This window comes from Arachis ipaensis, chromosome B4 (assembly GCF_059453495.1).
Source record: "Arachis ipaensis isolate K30076 ecotype BB chromosome B4, ASM5945349v1, whole genome shotgun sequence".
NCBI classification, from domain to species: domain Eukaryota; kingdom Viridiplantae; phylum Streptophyta; class Magnoliopsida; order Fabales; family Fabaceae; genus Arachis; species Arachis ipaensis.
In genome coordinates, this window is record NC_142439.1 from 74,894,019 (window position 1) to 74,912,962 (window position 18,944).

Genomic DNA, 18,944 nt, shown 5'->3' on the forward strand with positions numbered 1-18,944 from the left:
CAACTCACGTTCAATGTCTTCAAACCCTCACAAGAAGCAGATCAGGAAAGCAAGGAACCAAGGGGAGAGCACGACAAAGCACTGGTGGAAGAAACAAGCATTGAAGCACAAGCTGTACACCTGGGAATCCCTTTGGTTGATGAACAAGACAGTCAGCAGTTCTCACAGCAAAAGGAAAACCAGGAAGAACCTAAACCACCAGAGTCATATGAGACCAGCAATAAAATTTCCTTGGAAAAAGAGGTCACAAAGAGCAGGGCAACATCAAAAGAAACAAAGAAGAAGGCACCAAGGAGGTGGAGGAACAAGAAGATCCCTACAGAGGACTTCTCTCCAAGGGATAAAGTGATCTCAGCTTATTTTCCAGTTATCCCACGTCATCTCCCCACCATCCCATCTCAGCTACCTAAAGTTTTCACCATCAACAGGATTCTCTCCTTAGAATATGTGGAGATCCTTGATGAAGCCAATGGAGATAGATTTACTACGAGGGGGGAAGATTTGAAGCATTACCAACCACCCTGACAAAGTCAGAACGTCAAGCTAGTGACGCTAAAGAAGCGCTTCATGGGAGGCAACCCATGTTTTATATGCTTTTAAGTAGTTAATAATGCAAGGTTCATAAAATCCAATTCAACTCTGACATATACTTGAATGAATCCTTTTATGCAACATATAGTGAAGAACAAGTTTGATGTTCAAGGCACACTAAGAGGACATGAATGCAATTCATATCATGTCACTCTTAGAACCTTGAACAAAACTTTGTACACCACATGGCCACAAACTAAGTTTGGTGTCACCAATGTTGCATACATGGACAATTCAATAGACAGTTGGTTTGCAGTCATGAATAGCACTTAGTTAGTTAGAAACAAAAACTTTAAAAAAGTTGTTATCCCATTTTGTTTTAAATTTTGCCGCCACTTTCCACAATTTCATTAATCACATCCCTTTTGTTTTGTAGGAAAATTGATGGGACAATTGAAAGAGGAAGGGTTCGGCCACTTCAAAAGAAGAGGACTATACACGTGTCTTCAAGGGGAATGCATTGGGAAATGTTGCCATGCAACATTAAAAGAATGACACGCTTGGAAATTGAATCAACCTCATCATAAAGTTGATGATCCTTGTGCTCATCCCATGCTAAACCCCATCCGTTCATCATACACCCACTCCATCAATTGACACCTTTCATCCACTCACCACTTTCCTATATAAGTGGTTCTTATTCCATACACTCTTTCACATTCCAATCTCCATCATTTACACTTCCCACTTTTGGCACCTAACTCCTTTTACCCCATCAAAGACACACTCCCCACCTTCACATCTCAACTCCTACTCATGGCATCATCGAGCTCCAAGAGGCAAAAGAGGAAGGAACTGGTGGAGAGCATCCCTTTCGATGAAGGAAGATTCAAAACTGCATTCCATGAACTCGAATTTGAATGGATAAAGCTCAAAAAAATATTGCCTGAGTTAACATTCCAGTTCAACGAGGATGAGTGCCCACAAATTCGAGAGAAGATTGAACAAAGGGGTTGGCAAAGGCTCATGAACCTAGAAGCAAAGATAAATGCAAACCTCATCAAAGAGTTCTATGCAAATGTGGTAAGAGAAGACAAAACCAAGGCCCCCACCTTCAAAAGTTATGTGAGAGGAACAGAGGTGGACTTCAGCCCCAATGCCATAACAAGGATTCTTCAGCTGAAATCGCCACATTTTGATGAGCCCAATTATCATGCAAGAATAAGTAATGGCCCCGACAATGATGAACTTGAAGAAATTGTGAACGATATGTGTGTTATAGGATCTGACTGGGAAAGGTATTTGGATAGGAGACCCCGGTTCATTAGGAGAGGAGACCTCATCCCAGAAGCCAAGGGATGGTTTGAGCTCGTGAGGAGATCTATCCTCCCAGCCGTGAACAATTCTGAGGTTAACACTACTCGAGCTACTATGGTACATTGCTTAATAAAGGGTGGAGGCATCAATGTGCACAAAATTATAGCTGAGGGGATTAAAGAGTCAGCCGAAAAGAATGATCCGGGTGCTAGACTTTGGTACCCCAGCGCCATCCTTAGACTGTGTACGAAAGCCAAGGTAGTCTTCGAGGACAGTAATCCAAATTGAGTAAACCCTGGGAGGTTAGTTACGCTACAGCGTATAACTTATGTGGCACCTGCCCAACAACAAAGAAGGCCTTAAATAGGGAAAAGAACATCACAAGAAGGACCTCATCGAGAGGAATCTCATCAAGAAGAATACCAGCAAGAAGAGTACTATGATCTAACCAACATAAACTTGAATCACATTCACGGAGCCATTGAGGAGCTAGCAAGGAGTTATATGGAGGGACAAGAACAACAACTGCACATTCAAGCCCAAAGGATGGATCGTCAAAAAGAACTGCTCTCTAATTAGATGGGTCAGCAGAGGGAGTGGCAGAAGCAACAAATGGAGCAGCAACAGGAACAATACTCCCAGCTCACTCAAGCCATCAATCAAGTGACTGAAAGGCAAGAGCGTCAAGATAAACGCCTTCAAGAACTCAACCAACATTAGCTAGCTCAAACAAAAGCATTCAATGAGTTTAGCGTGCTCAATGAAGGACGACAACTGTATAGGGAAGAGTTCAACATAAACACTCAAGCCAAGTTGAACTATATGTCTGGGCATATGCATAATTTGCACTCTGCAATCCCTAGGTATGATACAGTCCAAAAAGATCTAACAGAACAAGAGGAAAGGAAGGTGAAACAGCAGAAGGAAACATTGAAAAAAAAGATGGAAGATGCGGGCTTCTGGAAAAAGTTGATTGGAAAAAGCAAGGGAAGTGGGGTTCAAGCACTTAAGAAAGACACGAAGAGGACAAACAAGAGGGAGAGCATGGGCACCCCCGTGAGTAAAAAGTGGTGGAGTTCCCTCTTTGTCCCATCTTTTTCAAGTTTTAAATAAGGAAAATCATGTATGAAATAGAACATGTTTCCATGGTAGTTTAGGATTTTAAATTCTGCCTTTAAATTTTCATTGCTTAGGTCTATGCTTGCTAGTCTAATGTCACTATTGCATTTTCACCTTGCCTACTTGTATGCTTGTCCTTTAAGTCAAATAAAAAGAGATGTTATAAAAGATCAGAGTGATGTTCAATTTGTGGAGTAAGTTCTTAAGCTTGTGGTGTAGTAATTACTTAGCTAAGTTAGTTCACCAACAAGGTAGGAAGGCAACTATCTGTCCTGAATTATATGCTTGATACACACCCCATGAGACTAGCTAAATAATAAGATCCTAATAAGAAAAGGGGAAAGAAAAAAAATGAAAGTTGAGAAATAAAGAAAAAGAGTAAGAAATAAGGCTAGGCACCAAGGGTTGAATCTTAAGGCATGTGTTTGTGGTGCTCCTGTGCAAAGGATATACTTGGATGAATAAGCTCTCAGGGGTGCCTTATCACTTGGTAACTTGGGTTAACTAACCCGGGATTATTAGCTGAAAGTCCACTATCAAGAGTAACCCTTGCTACAGAGTACTTAGTAACCCAAAGAGGTGCTGGACACCAAGGTCTCAAGAAGAAAAATAACAAACCATGTGCCTGTGGTGTGAATGTATGGGGGAAAGAGACTTGAGGGAGTAAGTCCTTAGGGGTGCCTTAACACCTAGCACCTTGAACCAACTGGTTCGGGAGTGCTGGCTGAAAGCTTATATTAAAGAGTCGCCCCCTTACAGAGCACTTAGTCTAAAGAACACAACCAAACCCTGAAAAGACAAAGGGATCAATGAATAAAAGTCTCATAGGTTGCAATCAAGTGAGTATTCCAGGGCATAGTAAAGGTCTGAAAGCCAATGAAGGAATGAACCTAAGTTGCTATGCATAAAACCCCATAAAACCAAGGACATGACTTCCACAATAATGACTCATTTCTCTTGTCATTTCATTCATCATTCTCATGTTTCAGTACTTGCTTAGGGACAAGCAAGCTTTAAGTTTGGTGTTGTGATGCCAGGGCATTTTAGCCAGTTTCACTGACCTTTTCTTTACTGTTTTAGGGTAGTTTCATGCATTTTCTTAGTTAATAAGCAAGTTTTGGGTAGATAATCACTTACATCTTGATTCAAGCAAACATTGTGAATTTCATGTGATTTTATGAGAATTATGTATGAATTGAATGACAAATTGGATAATGCATGTCTCATAACTTGGATTAGAGCTTTGATGCACTTTATTTGCTTGATTTCAGGACAAAGGAAGCAAGGAAGAGCCACATTAGTAGCCACGTTAATCTAATTAATGTGACCACTAACGTGGAATGGGAATAAACTTGCAACGTTAATGAGAAAAGTTATTGCCAATAACGCCTTCGAAACCATCATGGCCTACGTTAATTGCCATGTTAACTACATTAACGTGGTAGTTAACGTGGAGAGAAAGGGAGCTCCAGGGTTAGTGGTAAATGTGAATACCACTAACGCTCCAAATTGGCAATTAGCCACGTTAAGAGTCACGTTAACTCAGTTAACGTGAACTCTAACATGGAAAGGGAAGACAATGCCAACGTTAGTGACACTCACCTTTGTCACTAACGTTGGACTAAGCCCAATTGGCCACGTTAAGAGTCACGTTAACTACATTAATGTAAACTCTAACGTAGGGGGAGCAAGGAATCGCCAACGTTAGTGGCACTCACCTTTGTCACTAACGTTGGACCAAGCCACTATGAGCCACGTTAGTTGCCACATTAATTGCATTAACGTGGAAGCTAACGTGGGGGAAAGAAATGATGAGCCAACGTTAGTGACACTCACCTTTGTCACTAACATTGGAGATGGCAATCACCACCACGTTAGTGGCCACGTTAAGACAATTAACGTGAGGCACTAACGTGAGAAGGGGCATTTGGAGCATTAGTGACAAAGGTAAATGTCACTAACGCTCTTGAGGCTAAGGCATGCCCACGTTAAGAGCCACGTTAGTTATACTAACGTGGACTCTAACGTGAGAAAAGGGGGGCTAAGAGCAACGTTATTGGCAAAGGTGAAAGCCAATAACGCTTGCGATGGACCAAGAGGCAACGTTAGTGGTCATGTTAGTGCCACTAAAGTTGAAGTTAACGTGAACCATCTTGGGCTAGGAATGTTAGTGAAAAAGGTGATTGTCACTAACGTTCTCGAACCCACATTTTCACTTAACGTTAACGCCACTAACATCCTAGCTAAAGTCCATGCCTACTTCACACTTTTTCTGCATGTAAAGCTGAGCCCACTAAAGATTCCAAACTGCTTCAACTCAAGATTCAAAGGTCCATATCCAAAGACTTGAAGAGCCAACTAGAAGATCAGAAGAGTAGTATATATAGGAGTAGTTTTGAACTAGAGAAGAGAGCCTTTTAGCATTGGGAGAACTACTCCTTGTATAATTTTACTTTCTCTGCACTTTTAGTTTTACTTTGAGAATGTATTTTCCATCTTTGTTTTCCATTCCCAGAGCTATGAACAACTAAACCCCTTCCATTGGGTTAGGGAGCTCTGTTGTAATTTGATGGATCAATAATAGTTTTCATTATTCTTCTTCTTTCTTTTCTCTTGATTTTACTAGAAAGCTTTCAATCTTCATCCAATTGGGTAGTTGTCTTGGAAAAGAAGCTATTCATACTTGGATCTCTTCGGAACCTTGGAAGAGGAATGAAGAGATCATGCTAGAAATGCTTTCTCATGTTGGACCAAATTGGGGTTTAGATGGATATAGTGACATATAATCCTACCAACATTTTGATTTGGGAATACATGTGGTATAATCAGTGACCACACTTCATCTCTTCTCATGAGCAATTAGACCAAGGAATTGGCTATTGATCAAGATTTGAGAGATTGAATTACCAAGGAATTGGAATTCAATAACTTAAGATTGCCAAGGAGATCAATGAATGCATTGAATGAGGAAGAGATGAAAATGAACTTGATCCGAAGAATACCACATCTCCTGAGCCCAATGAACTTCCCATTTCTGATCTTACCCATTCTCTTTACTTTCTGCCATTTACTTTTATGTTCATCTTCCCCATTCTTCATTTAAGATTCTGCAATTTACTTTCCGCCATTTTCATTCAATCCTTTATTTCCAGTAATTACATTTCCTGCCATTTACTTTCTGCCATTTAAATTTCTGCAATTCTCCAATCAAATTCTGCTTAGCTCAACTAGAACATTCCTCCAATTAAAGTTGCTTGACCAATCAATCCCTGTGGGATTCGACCTCACTCTATTGTGAGTTTTTACTTGACAACAATTCTGTATACTTGCCGAGGGAAAATTATTGAGAGACAAGTTTTCGTGTATCAGAACCCTGGACACCTCTAATTGGGGACTCTAGCAAAGCTGAGTTACAATTTGAAAAGGTTCACCCAGTTATGTGTCTGTGGCATTTATGTATCCGGTGGTAATACTGGAAAACAAAGTGCTTAGGGCCACGGCCAAGACTCATAAAGTAGATGTGTTCAAGAATCGACATACTGAACTAGGAGAATCAATAACACTATCTGAATTCTAAGTTCCTGTAGATGCCAACCATTCTGAACTTCAACGGATAAAGTGAGATGCCAACAATGTTTAGAGGGAAAAAGCTACTAGTCCCGCTCATCTAATTGGAGCTAAGTTTCATTGATATTTTGGAATTTATAGTATATTCTCTTCTTTTTATCCTATTTGATTTTCAGTTGCTTGGGGACAAGCAACAATTTAAGTTTGGTGTTGTGATGAGCGGATAATTTATACGCTTTTTGGAATTGTTTTTAGGTAGTTTTTAGTATGATTTAGTTAGTTTTTACTATGTTTTTGTTAGTTTTTATGCAAAATTCACATTTCTGGACTTCACTATGAGTTTGTCTATTTTTCTGTGATTTCAGGTATTTTCTGGATGAAATTGAGGGACCTGAGCAAAAATCTGATTCAGAGGCTGAAAAAGGACTGCAGATGCTGTTGGATTTGACCTCCCAGCACTCGAAATGGTTTTTCTAGAGCTACAGAAACCCAATTGACGCGCTCTCAATTGCGTTGGAAAGTAGACGTCCAGGGCTTTCCAGAAATATATAATAGTCCATACTTTGCCCAAGTTTTGACGATTCAAACTGGCATTCAAACGCCAACTTCCTGCCCTATTCTGAAGTTAAACGCCAAAAACAGGTTACAAACCAGAGTTAAACGCCACAAACAGGCTGCAACCTGGAGTTTAACTCCAAGAGAAGCCTCTACACGTGTAAAGCTCAATTCTCAGCCCAAGCACACACCAAGTGGGCCCCAGAAGTGGATTTCTGCACTATCTGTACATAGTTACTTATTTTTTGTAACCCTAGCTACTAGTTTAGTATAAAAACAAATTTTAGAGACTTACTATGTACCTCACGACATTTCACATCTAAATTTTGTATCTTCTGTGGCATGAGTCTCTAAACTCCATGGTTGGGGGTGAGGAGCTGATGCGCGTGGAAACTTGTCTCACAACAAATCTCCCTTCGGCAAGTGTACCGAATTTGTCGTCAAGTAAAAACTCACAATAGAGTGAGGTCAAATCCCACAGGGATTGATTGATCAAGCAACTTTAATTAGAAGAATGTTTTAGTTGAGCGAATCCAGAATTTGGGTTGAGAGTTGCAGAAAATAAAATGGCGGGAATGTAAATAACAGAAAAGTAAATGCTAGAATTAAGGAATTGGAAGTAAATGACTGAAAATAAATTGCAGAATTGTAAATGGGAATGGGGGATTTGCTCATAAAAGTAAATGGCAGAAATTAAAGAGAATGGGTAAGATCAGAGATGGGGAGTTCATTGGGCTTAGGAGATGTTGCAATTCTCCGAATCAAGTTCATTTTCATCTCTTCCTCAATTAATGCACTCATTGATCTCCTTGGCAATCTTAAGTGATTGAATTACAATTTCTTGCAATTCAATCTCTCAAATCTTGATCAATAGCCAATTCCTTGGTCAATTGATCATGAGAAAAGATGAAGTATGGTCACTGATTATACCACATGCATTTCCCAAATCAAGTATTGAGAGGGTTATAGTCACATACCCATCCAAACCCAATTTGGTCCAGCATGAGAAAGCATTTCTAGCATGATCTCTTCATTCCTCTTTCAAGGTTCAAAAGAGATCCAAGTTTGAATAGCTTCTCTTCCAAGATAACTACTCAATTGGATGAAGATCGAAAGCTTTCAAGTAAAATCAAGAGAAAAGATAGAAGAAGAATAATGAAAATTAGTATTGATCCATCAAATTACAACAGAGCTCCCTAACCCAATGAAAGGGGTTTAGTTGTTTATAGCTCTTGAAAATGAAAACAAAGATGGAGAATACATCATAGAACTAGAAATTGCAGAGAAAGTAAAATATAGAGAGTAGTTCTCTTTTTTTCAGCCTCCCGAACTCCTTAACAATTCAAAGCTACTCCTATATATACTATTTCTCTCAGCTTCTAGTTGGCTCTTCAAGTCTTGGGCCTTTAGATCTTGAGTTTGAAGCAGTTCTTTTCTTCATTTGGGCTTGGCTTTACTTGCAGAGAAAAAGTGCTAAGTGGGCAGAGACTTTAGCTCAGGGCGTTAGGGGTGTTAACATTTAGTGAAAGTATAAGTTCGAGAACGTTAGTGACACTTAACATTTTCACTAACGTTCCAACGTACCCCTTTGCCTCACGTTAGAGCCCACGTTAACTGGGTTAACGTGGCTTCTAACGTGGCCTTGCCAACCTTCGAGAACGTTAGTGACACTCAACATTGTCACTAACGTTCCAGTGTGCCCCTTTTTGCTTCACGTTAAAGCCCACGTTAACTAGGTTAACGTGGCTTCTAACGTGGCCTTGCCAAACTTCGAGAATGTTAGTGACACTCAACATTGTCACTAACGTTCCGATGTGCCCCTAGACCTCACGTTAGAGTCCACGTTAACTAGGTTAACGTGGCTTCTAACGTGGCCATTCTTAGCCATCCCAACGTTAGTGACAATGTTGAGTGTCACTAATGTTGGCTCATCATTCATTCCTCATCGTTAGCTTCCACGTTAACTAAGTTAACGTGGAAGTTAACGTGGCTCCTTGGGGGGTTGTGTGGTTGCTTCCAACGTTAGTGACAATGTTGAGTGTCACTAACGTTGTCGACAACTCTTACTTCTTACGTTAGCTCCCACGTTAACCAAGTTAACGTGGGAGTTAACGTGGTGTGTTGCGTCCTTAGGCCAACGTTAGTGACAATGTTGAACGTCACTAACGTTGGCTTCCCTTCCCCCTTTAACGTTAGAGGCCACGTTAACTAGGTTAACGTGGGCTCTAACATGGCCACTCATGAGTGTTTGCCAACATTAGTGACAATGTTAAGCGTCACTAACGTTGGCTCAACTTCCCTTCTCCACGTTAGAGTTCACGTTAACTTAGTTATCGTGACTCTTAACGTGGGCAATGATGGCTTTGAGAGTGTTATTGGCAATCACTTTTCTCATTAACTTTGCAAGTTACCTCCCTTTCCTTTCTTCCTTTGGTCCTGAAATCAAGCAATAGAGTGCATCAAAGTTCTAGTCCAAGTCATGGGTAATGCAGCATACAATTTGTCACTAAATTCATGCAAAATCCTCATGAAATAATGTAAAATGCACAATGTATGCTTGATTCAAGGTGTAGGTGAATATCTACCCAAAACTAGCTTATTTCCTAAAGAAATGCATGAAACTACCCTAAAAACAGTAAAGAAAAGGTCAGTGAAACTGGCCAAGATGCCCTGGCATCACAACACCAAACTTAAAGCTTGCTTGTCCCTAAGCAATTACTGGAACAAGAGAATGACGAATGGAATATCCAGAGGAATGAGTCATTCTTGTGGAAGTCATGTTACTGATTTTATGGTGGTTTCATGCATAGCAACTTAGGTTCATTCCATTACCGGCTTTCAGACTTTTATCATGTCCCTAAACACTTACTTTGTTTATATCCCATGAGACTTTTATTCATTGATCCTTTTATTGTCATTTCAGGGTTTATTTGTGTTCTTAAGCTAAGTGCTCTGTAAGGGGGCAACTTTTTAGAATAAGCTTTCAGCCAACACTCCCGAACCAGTTGGTTCAAGGTGCTGGGTGTTGAAGCACCCCTAAGGACTTACTTGCTCAAGTCTCTCCCCCATACATACACACCACAGGCATATGGTTTATTTATTTTCGTTTCTTGAGACCTTGGTGTCCAGCACCTCTTTGGGTTACTAAATGCTCTGTAGTGAGGGTTACTCTTGATAGTGGACTTTCAGCTGATAATCCCGGGTTAGTTAACCCAAGTTACCAAGTGATAAAGCACCCCAAAGAGCTTATTCATCCAAGTAGATCCCTCACACAGGAGCACCACAGACACATGCTTCATGATTAAAACCATTGGTGCCTAGCCTTATTGCTTACCTTTTTTTCTTTTATTCTTCCACTTTCATTGTTCTTTCCTTCTTTCTTATTAGGATCTTCTTATTTAGCTAGTCTCATGGGGTGTGTCTCAAGCATAGTATTCATGACAGATAGTTGTCTTCCACCATTGTGGTTGAACCAACTTAACTAACTTATGACCACACCACAAACTCATGAACTCATTCCATAGTATGAACTCTACTCTGGTCTTTTAAAAACACTCATTCTCCTTTCATTTGATTCAAAAGGACAAGCATACAAGTAAGTAAGGAGATGATGCAGTAATGACATTCAGACTAGCAAACACAGCCCTAATCAACAAAAAGCTTAAAAGACAGAATTGACATGCTTATTCACAAGGAGAAATCACACATGCATACAAAGAAAATAGAAGACAATCATGCAAATTAAAGTGCTGGAAATAAGTAAGAGGAGTAAGGAACTTTACCACCTTGTATTTTATCTTCATTTTTGTTGCCCTTTTCCTCCTATTCTTCCCCTTCCCACACCAGACATAGAATGATTGCTTATACTCAAGCAACAATTAAAACAGTGGTGACGGGGTTTATGATGGATCATGAATGTCTTAAAATAAAGTGTGAGTATGCATGTGTTTCAGCAAGCAAGATTATGGATCACAACAAAAGCACAAGAAGTAAAACAGAGACAATGTGATTGCATTAATAAGTGGTGTTGGCATGGTACTTTGCATGAAAATTAAGTGGCAACACCAAACTTAGTGTGCCACTGTCAATTTAGAATGTTGCAAGTACCAGTGAAGATTGAAAATCAAATTGTTGCATGGCAACACCAAACTTAGAGTGCAATCATATGCCAAATTATTGAAAGTAAACTAAGCAAAGCAAGAAAATATTACCTACGGTTGGGTTACCTCCCAACAAGCACTCTTTTAATGTCATTAGCTTGACGTTTTTCCCTCATCAGGGTGGTTGGTAGTGCTTAAAGTCCTCCCCTCTTGCTGTGGACTTATATCCATTGGTTCGATCAATGATCTCCACATGATCCAGGGAAAGAACTTTGTTGATAGTGAAGACCTTGGGTAACTGAGATGGTACAGTAGGGAGATTAGTGGGAATATCTGGGAAGTAAGCTGAGACAACTCTATCCCCTGGAGAGAAGTCTTCCGTAGGGATCTTCTTGTTCCTCCACCTCCTTGGTACCTTCTTCTTTGTTTCTTTTGAAGTTGCCTTCCCCTTGGTGACCTCTTTTTTCCAAGGAGTTGTGATGCTGTCTTCACCTGCCTCTAGAGGTTTAGGTTCCTCCAACTTTTCCTTGAGCTGTGGCAATTGCTGTTTTCCTTGTTTATCTATTAAGGGGATCTCAGAATGAACTGGTTGTGCTTCAGTGCTTGTTTCCTCCTTCAGTGTCTCATTATCATTTGTGCTGAGTTCCTTGTCCTCTTGATCTGTTTCTTGTGAGAGTTTGAAAACATTGAAGCTGAGTCGTTCATCATGGATTCTCAATATTAGTTCCCCTTTCTCTACATCGATAAGTGCTCTGGCCGTAGCTAGGAATGATCTTCCTAATATGATTGGGTGAGTGTGACTCTCTTCCATGTCCAGGATGACAAAGTCTGTTGGGAGAAAGTATTTCCCAACCTTTAGCAACACATTTTCCACCACTCCTATTGCTTGCTTTTGAGTTTTGTCAGCCAGTCTGATGATTACATCTGTGGGCATTATCTTATTGATCTGCAGCCTCTTCACCAGGGATAAGGGCAGTAAGTTGATGCTGGCCCCTAAATCACATAGTGCTCTATCGAACATAGTTTCACCTATGGCACAAGGGATGTGAAAACTCCCTAGGTCTCTTCTTTTTGTAGGCAACTCAGGTTGAATAAGGGCACTACATTCCTTGTTCATCACTATAGTCTGGCCTCCTTTGAGTGAGCTTTTCCAGGGAAGAAGTTCCTTCATATACTTGATGAATGCAGGCATTTGTTGAATTGCCTTGATGAATGGTATGTTTACATGCAGAGATGCAAACAAGTCTAGGAACCTTGAGTATATTCTCTTTCCCACAGCACCATTGAGTAGTTGAGGGAAGGGAGCATAGAGCTTCAGCAGCTCTTGTTGTGAGATTTCTGGTTCTTGGCGATCTCTATCCTCCTCCTTTGTTGAGTTGTCTTCAGGTTATTTGCAAAGTTTGCCTTGCTTGTCTTCAGTCTCTTGATCACTCGCAGTGACCATTTTGCAATCTTCCCATCTTACTTTCTTTGTTTCTCCTTTGGGGTTTTTCTCTGTGTCACTTGGGAAGCTATCAGTAGGTTTGGGAATCTTCTCAGCTAAATATCCCACCTGGAATTCCAGCTTCCTGATGGTCTCTCCCTGGTTCTTAATATTGGCTCGCACCTCCTCTTTGAACACCTTATTTTCTTGAATCTCTTGGCATATTCCTTCAAGTAAGGCTTCAATCTTAGAGAGCTTGTCATCAATTGATGAGTGATTCAGAGCAGATGTGCTGTTTTGGTTTTGATAGGCGTGTGGAGAAGCGTTGTTGTGGGGGTGTTGAGATGTCCTCTGTGTGAACTGCTGATGAGCTGTATTGTTGTTGGAGTTGTAACGTCTTTGGTCTTGGTTTTGATCTTGCTCACTTCCCCACCCAAAGTTTGGGTGGTTTCTCCATCCAGGGTTGTAGGTCTTGGAGTATGGATCATAGTTTTTCCTTGGTGAATTCCCAATGTAGTTGGCTTGCTCCTGACTCCCCTCTGCTTCTTCATTCACTCCTTCTTGGGTTGTTGATGAAGTGGAGATTGCTGCTACTTGGTTCATTTCCATCTTCTTGGTGAGGTCAGCCAGCTGCTGGGTAATGAGCTTGTTTTGGGCCAACAGAGCATCTACATTGTTTAGCTCCATTACTCCTCTTGTGTTCCCTCTTTCGGAAGCATAGAAGTAGTCGTTCTCTGCTACTGTTTCAATAACATCTATGGCTTCCTCAATAGTCTTCTTCTTGTTCAAAGATCTTTCGGATGAATGGTCTATGGCCTTCTTTGATTCATAAGAGAGCCCTTCATAGAAAATGTGCAGCTGCACCCATTCGTTGAACATGTCAGGTGGACACCTCCTTGTTAAGTCCTTGAACCTCTCCCATGCTTCATATAGAGTCTCACCGTCTTGTTGCCTGAAAGTTTGGACCTCAGCTCTCAGCCTATTGATTCATTGAGGAGGGTAAAATCTTGCTAAGAATTTGTTCACCACGTCTTCCCAAGTTGTCAAGCTTTCCCTTGGGAAAGATTCCAGCCACTTGGCTACTTTGTCCCTAAGTGAGAATGGAAATAGGAGCAGTCTATAGGCGTCAGGGTGAACACCATTAGACTTCACTGTGTCACATATTCTCAGGAAGGTGGTCAAATATTGATTGGGGTCTTCTTGAACACCTCCTCCAAACGAACAGTTGTTCTGAACAAGGGTGATGAGCTATGGTTTAAGTTCAAAGTTATTGGCATGGATTGTTGGCTTTTGGATGCTACTTCCACAATTTCCTGGGTTTGGATTGATGTAGGAGCCCAAAACTCTTCTATCCTCCCCAGCATGATTTGCTCTACCTCCTCCCCCATGGTTGTGATCTTCTTCTTCATGATGGTTTTCCATGTTGTCTTCCATGTTTGTTTCAAAGAATTCCTCTTCTTCCTCAGCACCAACCACTTTCTTTCCTCTTGCCTCCCTCCTTAATCTAAGGAAGGTCCTCTCAGGTTCAGAATCGAAGGAAGTTGAAGCCCCGCTTCTTCTCCCTGTCATACAACCATCAAGTGCAAGCAAGAAAAGATAGGTGCAGAAAGTATTTGTGTCAGAATTACTGTTAGTTGTGGGTAATGCAATATATCAAACAGTTAGTGGGTTAGCAAACAGAATTGAAAATAACAAAGAAAAACAAAAGAGTAAAGGGGGAAGGGAAGAAGTTTAACTAAAACAAAAGGTAAATCACTCAAACAGAAAATGAAATTCACAAAAATAAAAATGCTCAATCTAGTGATCTTCTAATTTAATCATTGTTGATGCACAATCAATCCCCGGCAACGACGCCATAAACTTGATGCGCATGGAAACTTGTCTCACAACAAATCTCCCTTCGGCAAGTGTACCGAATTTGTCGTCAAGTAAAAACTCACAATAGAGTGAGGTCGAATCCCACAGGGATTGATTGATCAAGCAACTTTAATTAGAAGAATGTTCTAGTTGAGCGAATCCAGAATTTGGGTTGAGAGTTGCAGAAAATAAAATGGCGGGAATGTAAATAACAGAAAAGTAAATGCTAGAATTAAAGAATTGGAAGTAAATGACTGAAAATAAATTGCAGAATTGTAAATGGGAATGGGGGATTTGCTCATAAAAGTAAATGGCAGAAATTAAAGAGAATGGGTAAGATCAGAGATGGGGAGTTCATTGGGCTTAGGAGATGTTGCAATTCTCCGGATCAAGTTCATTTTCATCTCTTCCTCAATTAATGCACTCATTGATCTCCTTGGCAATCTTAAGTGATTGAATTACAATTTCTTGCAATTCAATCTCTCAAATCTTGATCAATAGCCAATTCCTTGGTCAATTGATCATGAGAAGAGATGAAGTATGGTCACTGATTATACCACATGCATTTCCCAAATCAAGTATTGAGAGGGTTATAGTCACATACCCATCCAAACCCAATTTGGTCCAGCATGAGAAAGCATTTCTAGCTTGATCTCTTCATTCCTCTTTCAAGGTTCAAAAGAGATCCAAGTTTGAATAGCTTCTCTTCCAAGATAACTACTCAATTGGATGAAGATCGAAAGCTTTCAAGTAAAATCAAGAGAAAAGATAGAAGAAGAATAATGAAAATTAGTATTGATCCATCAAATTACAACAGAGCTCCCTAACCCAATGAAAGGGGTTTAGTTGTTCATAGCTCTTGAAAATGAAAACAAAGATGGAGAATACATCATAGAACTAGAAATTGTAGAGAAAGTAAAATACAGAGAGTAGTTCTCTTTTTTTCAGCCTCCCGAACTCCTTAACAATTCAAAGCTACTCCTATATATACTATTTCTCTCAGCTTCTAGTTGGCTCTTCAAGTCTTGGGCCTTTGGATCTTGAGTTTGAAGCAGTTCTTTTCTTCATTTGGGCATGGCTTTACTTGCAGAGAGAAAGTGCTAAGTGGGCAGAGACTTTAGCTCAGGGCGTTAGGGGTGTTAACATTTAGTGAAAGTATAAGTTCGAGAACGTTAGTGACACTTAACATTTTCACTAACGTTCCAATGTACCCCTTTGCCTCACGTTAAAGCCCACGTTAACTGGGTTAACGTGGCTTCTAACGTGGCCTTGCCAACCTTCGAGAACGTTAGTGACACTCAACATTGTCACTAACGTTCCAGTGTGCCCCTTTTTGCTTCACGTTAAAGCCCACGTTAACTAGGTTAACGTGGCTTCTAACGTGGCCTTGCCAAACTTCGAGAACGTTAGTGACACTCAACATTGTCACTAACGTTCCAATGTGCCCCTAGACTTCACATTAGAGTCCACGTTAACTAGGTTAACGTGGCTTCTAACGTGGCCATTCTTAGCCATCCCAACGTTAGTGACAATGTTGAGTGTCACTAACGTTGGCTCATCATTCATTCCTCATTGTTAGCTTCCACGTTAACTAAGTTAACGTGGAAGTTAACGTGGCTCCTTGGGGGGTTGTGTGGTTGCTTCCAACGTTAGTGACAATGTTGAGTGTCACTAACGTTGTCGACAACTCTCACTTCTTACGTTAGCTCCCACGTTAACCAAGTTAACGTGGGAGTTAACGTGGTGTGTTGCATCCTTAGGCCAACATTAATGACAATGTTGAACGTCACTAACGTTGGCTTCCCTTCCCCCTTTAACGTTAGAGGCCACGTTAACTAGGTTAACGTGGGCTCTAACGTGGCCACTCATGAGTGTTTGCCAACGTTAGTGACAATGTTAAGCGTCACTAACGTTGGCTCAACTTCCCTTCTCCACGTTAGAGTTCACGTTAACTTAGTTATCGTGACTCTTAACGTGGGCAATGATGGCTTTGCGAGTGTTATTGGCAATCACTTTTCTCATTAACTTTGCAAGTTACCTCTCTTTCCTTGCTTCTTTTGGTCCTGAAATCAAGCAATAGAGTGCATCAAAGTTCTAGTCCAAGTCATGGGTAATGCAGCATACAATTTGTCACTAAATTCATGCAAAATCCTCATGAAATAATGTAAAATGCACAATGTATGCTTGAATCAAGGTGTAGGTGAATATCTCCCCAAAACTAGCTTATTTCCTAAAGAAATGCATGAAACTACCCTAAAAATAGTAAAGAAAAGGTCAATGAAACTAGCCAAGATGCCCTGGCATCAGGAGCTCTGCTGTGTCTCGATGGATTAATGCAATTACTTCTATTTTCTATTCAATCACGTTTGTTTCTATTCTAAGATACTCTCTCATACTTAACTATGATGAATGTGATGATCCGTGACACTCATCACCATTCTCAACCTATGAACGCGTGCCTGACAACCACTTCTGTTCTACCTTAGATTGAGTGTGTATCTCTTTGGTTCCTGGTTCACGTGTTTGATTGCATCTCTTGACAACAGAGCATTTGCATCTCTTCGTGGTATAGGCTATAATTATTGGCGGCCATTCCTGAGATCCGAAAAGTCTAAACTTTGTCTGTGGTATTCCGAGTAGGATCTGGGATGGGATGACTGTGACGAGCTTCAAACTCACGAGTGCTGGGCGTGGTGACTGACGCAAAAGGATCAATGGATCCTATTCCAACATGAGTGAGAACCGACAGATGATTAGCCGTGCGGTGACAGTGCATTTGGACCATTTTCACTGAGAGGACGGATGGTAGCCATTAACAACGGTGATCCACCAACACACAACTTGCCATGGAAGGAGCCTTGCGTGCGTGAAGAAGAAGACTGTATGAAAGCAGAGATTCAGAAGACAGAGCATCTGCAAAACCTCAATCTGTTCTCCATTACTGCATAACAAGTATTATTTAATTTATGCTATCTACTCTTCATAAACCTAATCATTTTTATTAATAATTTCCTGACTAAGAGTTACAAAATAACCATAGCTTGCTTCAAGCCGACAATCTCTGTGGGATCGACCCTTACTCACGTAAGGTATTACTTGGACGACCCAGTGCAGTTGCTGGTTAATGGTACGAGTTGTGAAAAGTGTGATTCACAATTTTGTGCACCAAGTATACTTCTAGACTTGGATTTCTGTCTGTTGAGGTTTTAGGATTGCGATGAGTCCATATTTTACGATATATTTTGGTTTTATTTGAGTGGATTTCATCACATAAACCCACATTTATTCATCTAAATAGCATGCTTTTGGGTTTTCTTCTTAAACTGTGCTTAAATATGAAAACATGCTCTTTTATACTTAATTTAGTCAATTTTAATTCACTTTAATTCCATTTGGTGGCTTGATTTATTTGTTAAGTGATTTCAGGTTTCCAAGGCAAGTATGGGTTAAAGAAGTGAAGAAAAGAGCATGCAAAAGGGAAGAAACCATGAAGAAATGAAGTTTGGAAGTTTCAGCATGCATGCGTACGCACAAGTATGTGTGCGTACGCACATGAGGGATTTGCGAGCGACGCATACGCGTGACCCACGCATACGCGTGGATGGATTTTTGTGCAGTGACGCGTACGCGTGACCCATGCGTACGCGTGACCCGAATTACTTCAGCTCATTAATTGCAAATCGCTAGGGGTGAATTTCGGGCCTCCAAGACCCAGTCCAACTCATTTCTGATGCTATATGAGGCCAAAGTGAAGCTGAATGATGGGAAGGCAATTAGGTTTAGCTTTTGTTATGTTTTCTCTTAGTTTCTAGAGAGAGAAGCTCCCCCATCTCTCTAGAATTAGGTTAGGTTTTGTTTAATTTCCTTTAATTTCAGCATTTAATTCTTGTTCTAGTGTAGTTTCATTTATGTTTCCATGTTCTTTTATCTTGTTCTTCTTCATTCCTCTTGTCATTTCCTTTATTTTACTATTTTTATGTTCATGGATACTCTTGTTAACTTTAATTCTAATTAATGCAAATTTATGTTTTTATGTCATTTATTGCTTTCTTTAGTTGTTATTGTCATTTTTTCCCTTTGGTATCTTAGACAATATTTTTAACGCAATTTAATATTATTTTATTTTCATGCACACCAAGTGTTTGATAAAATGCTTGGCTTAGCTTTCACTTAGTTTTTCCACACTCTTGGCTTGGAATTGTTGACTTTGGTGATCCTTGAGTCATTGATATCCATTCTTGTTTGGTATATTAGAGTAGTTAGTTGGTTTGGTCTCCCTTGATATGACCCATTAGTGTTGACATAGGACTTAGGGATTGGAATTAACTATGCCTATTTGACTTATCCTCGATGTAGGGTTGACTAAGTAGGATTAACTCTTCATAATCATCATGTATTTGTGGTCAATGGCTAGGATAGGTAACCTTAGCTCACAATTACTTGCCAAGATGTTTTCTTGCATTTGAAGTTTCCTT

The 18,944-nt window shown here is 40.3% G+C and overlaps 1 non-coding gene across 1 annotated transcript; it reads left to right on the forward strand.

Annotated features, from left to right (window-relative positions):
- Positions 1-13,489: 13,489 nt before the first annotated feature.
- LOC148567959 (small nucleolar RNA R71) lies at positions 13,490-13,593 on the forward strand. Its single transcript, XR_015881444.1, has one exon. It is a non-coding gene; the product is annotated as a small nucleolar RNA R71 (small nucleolar RNA).
- The last annotated feature ends 5,351 nt before the right edge of the window (positions 13,594-18,944 follow it).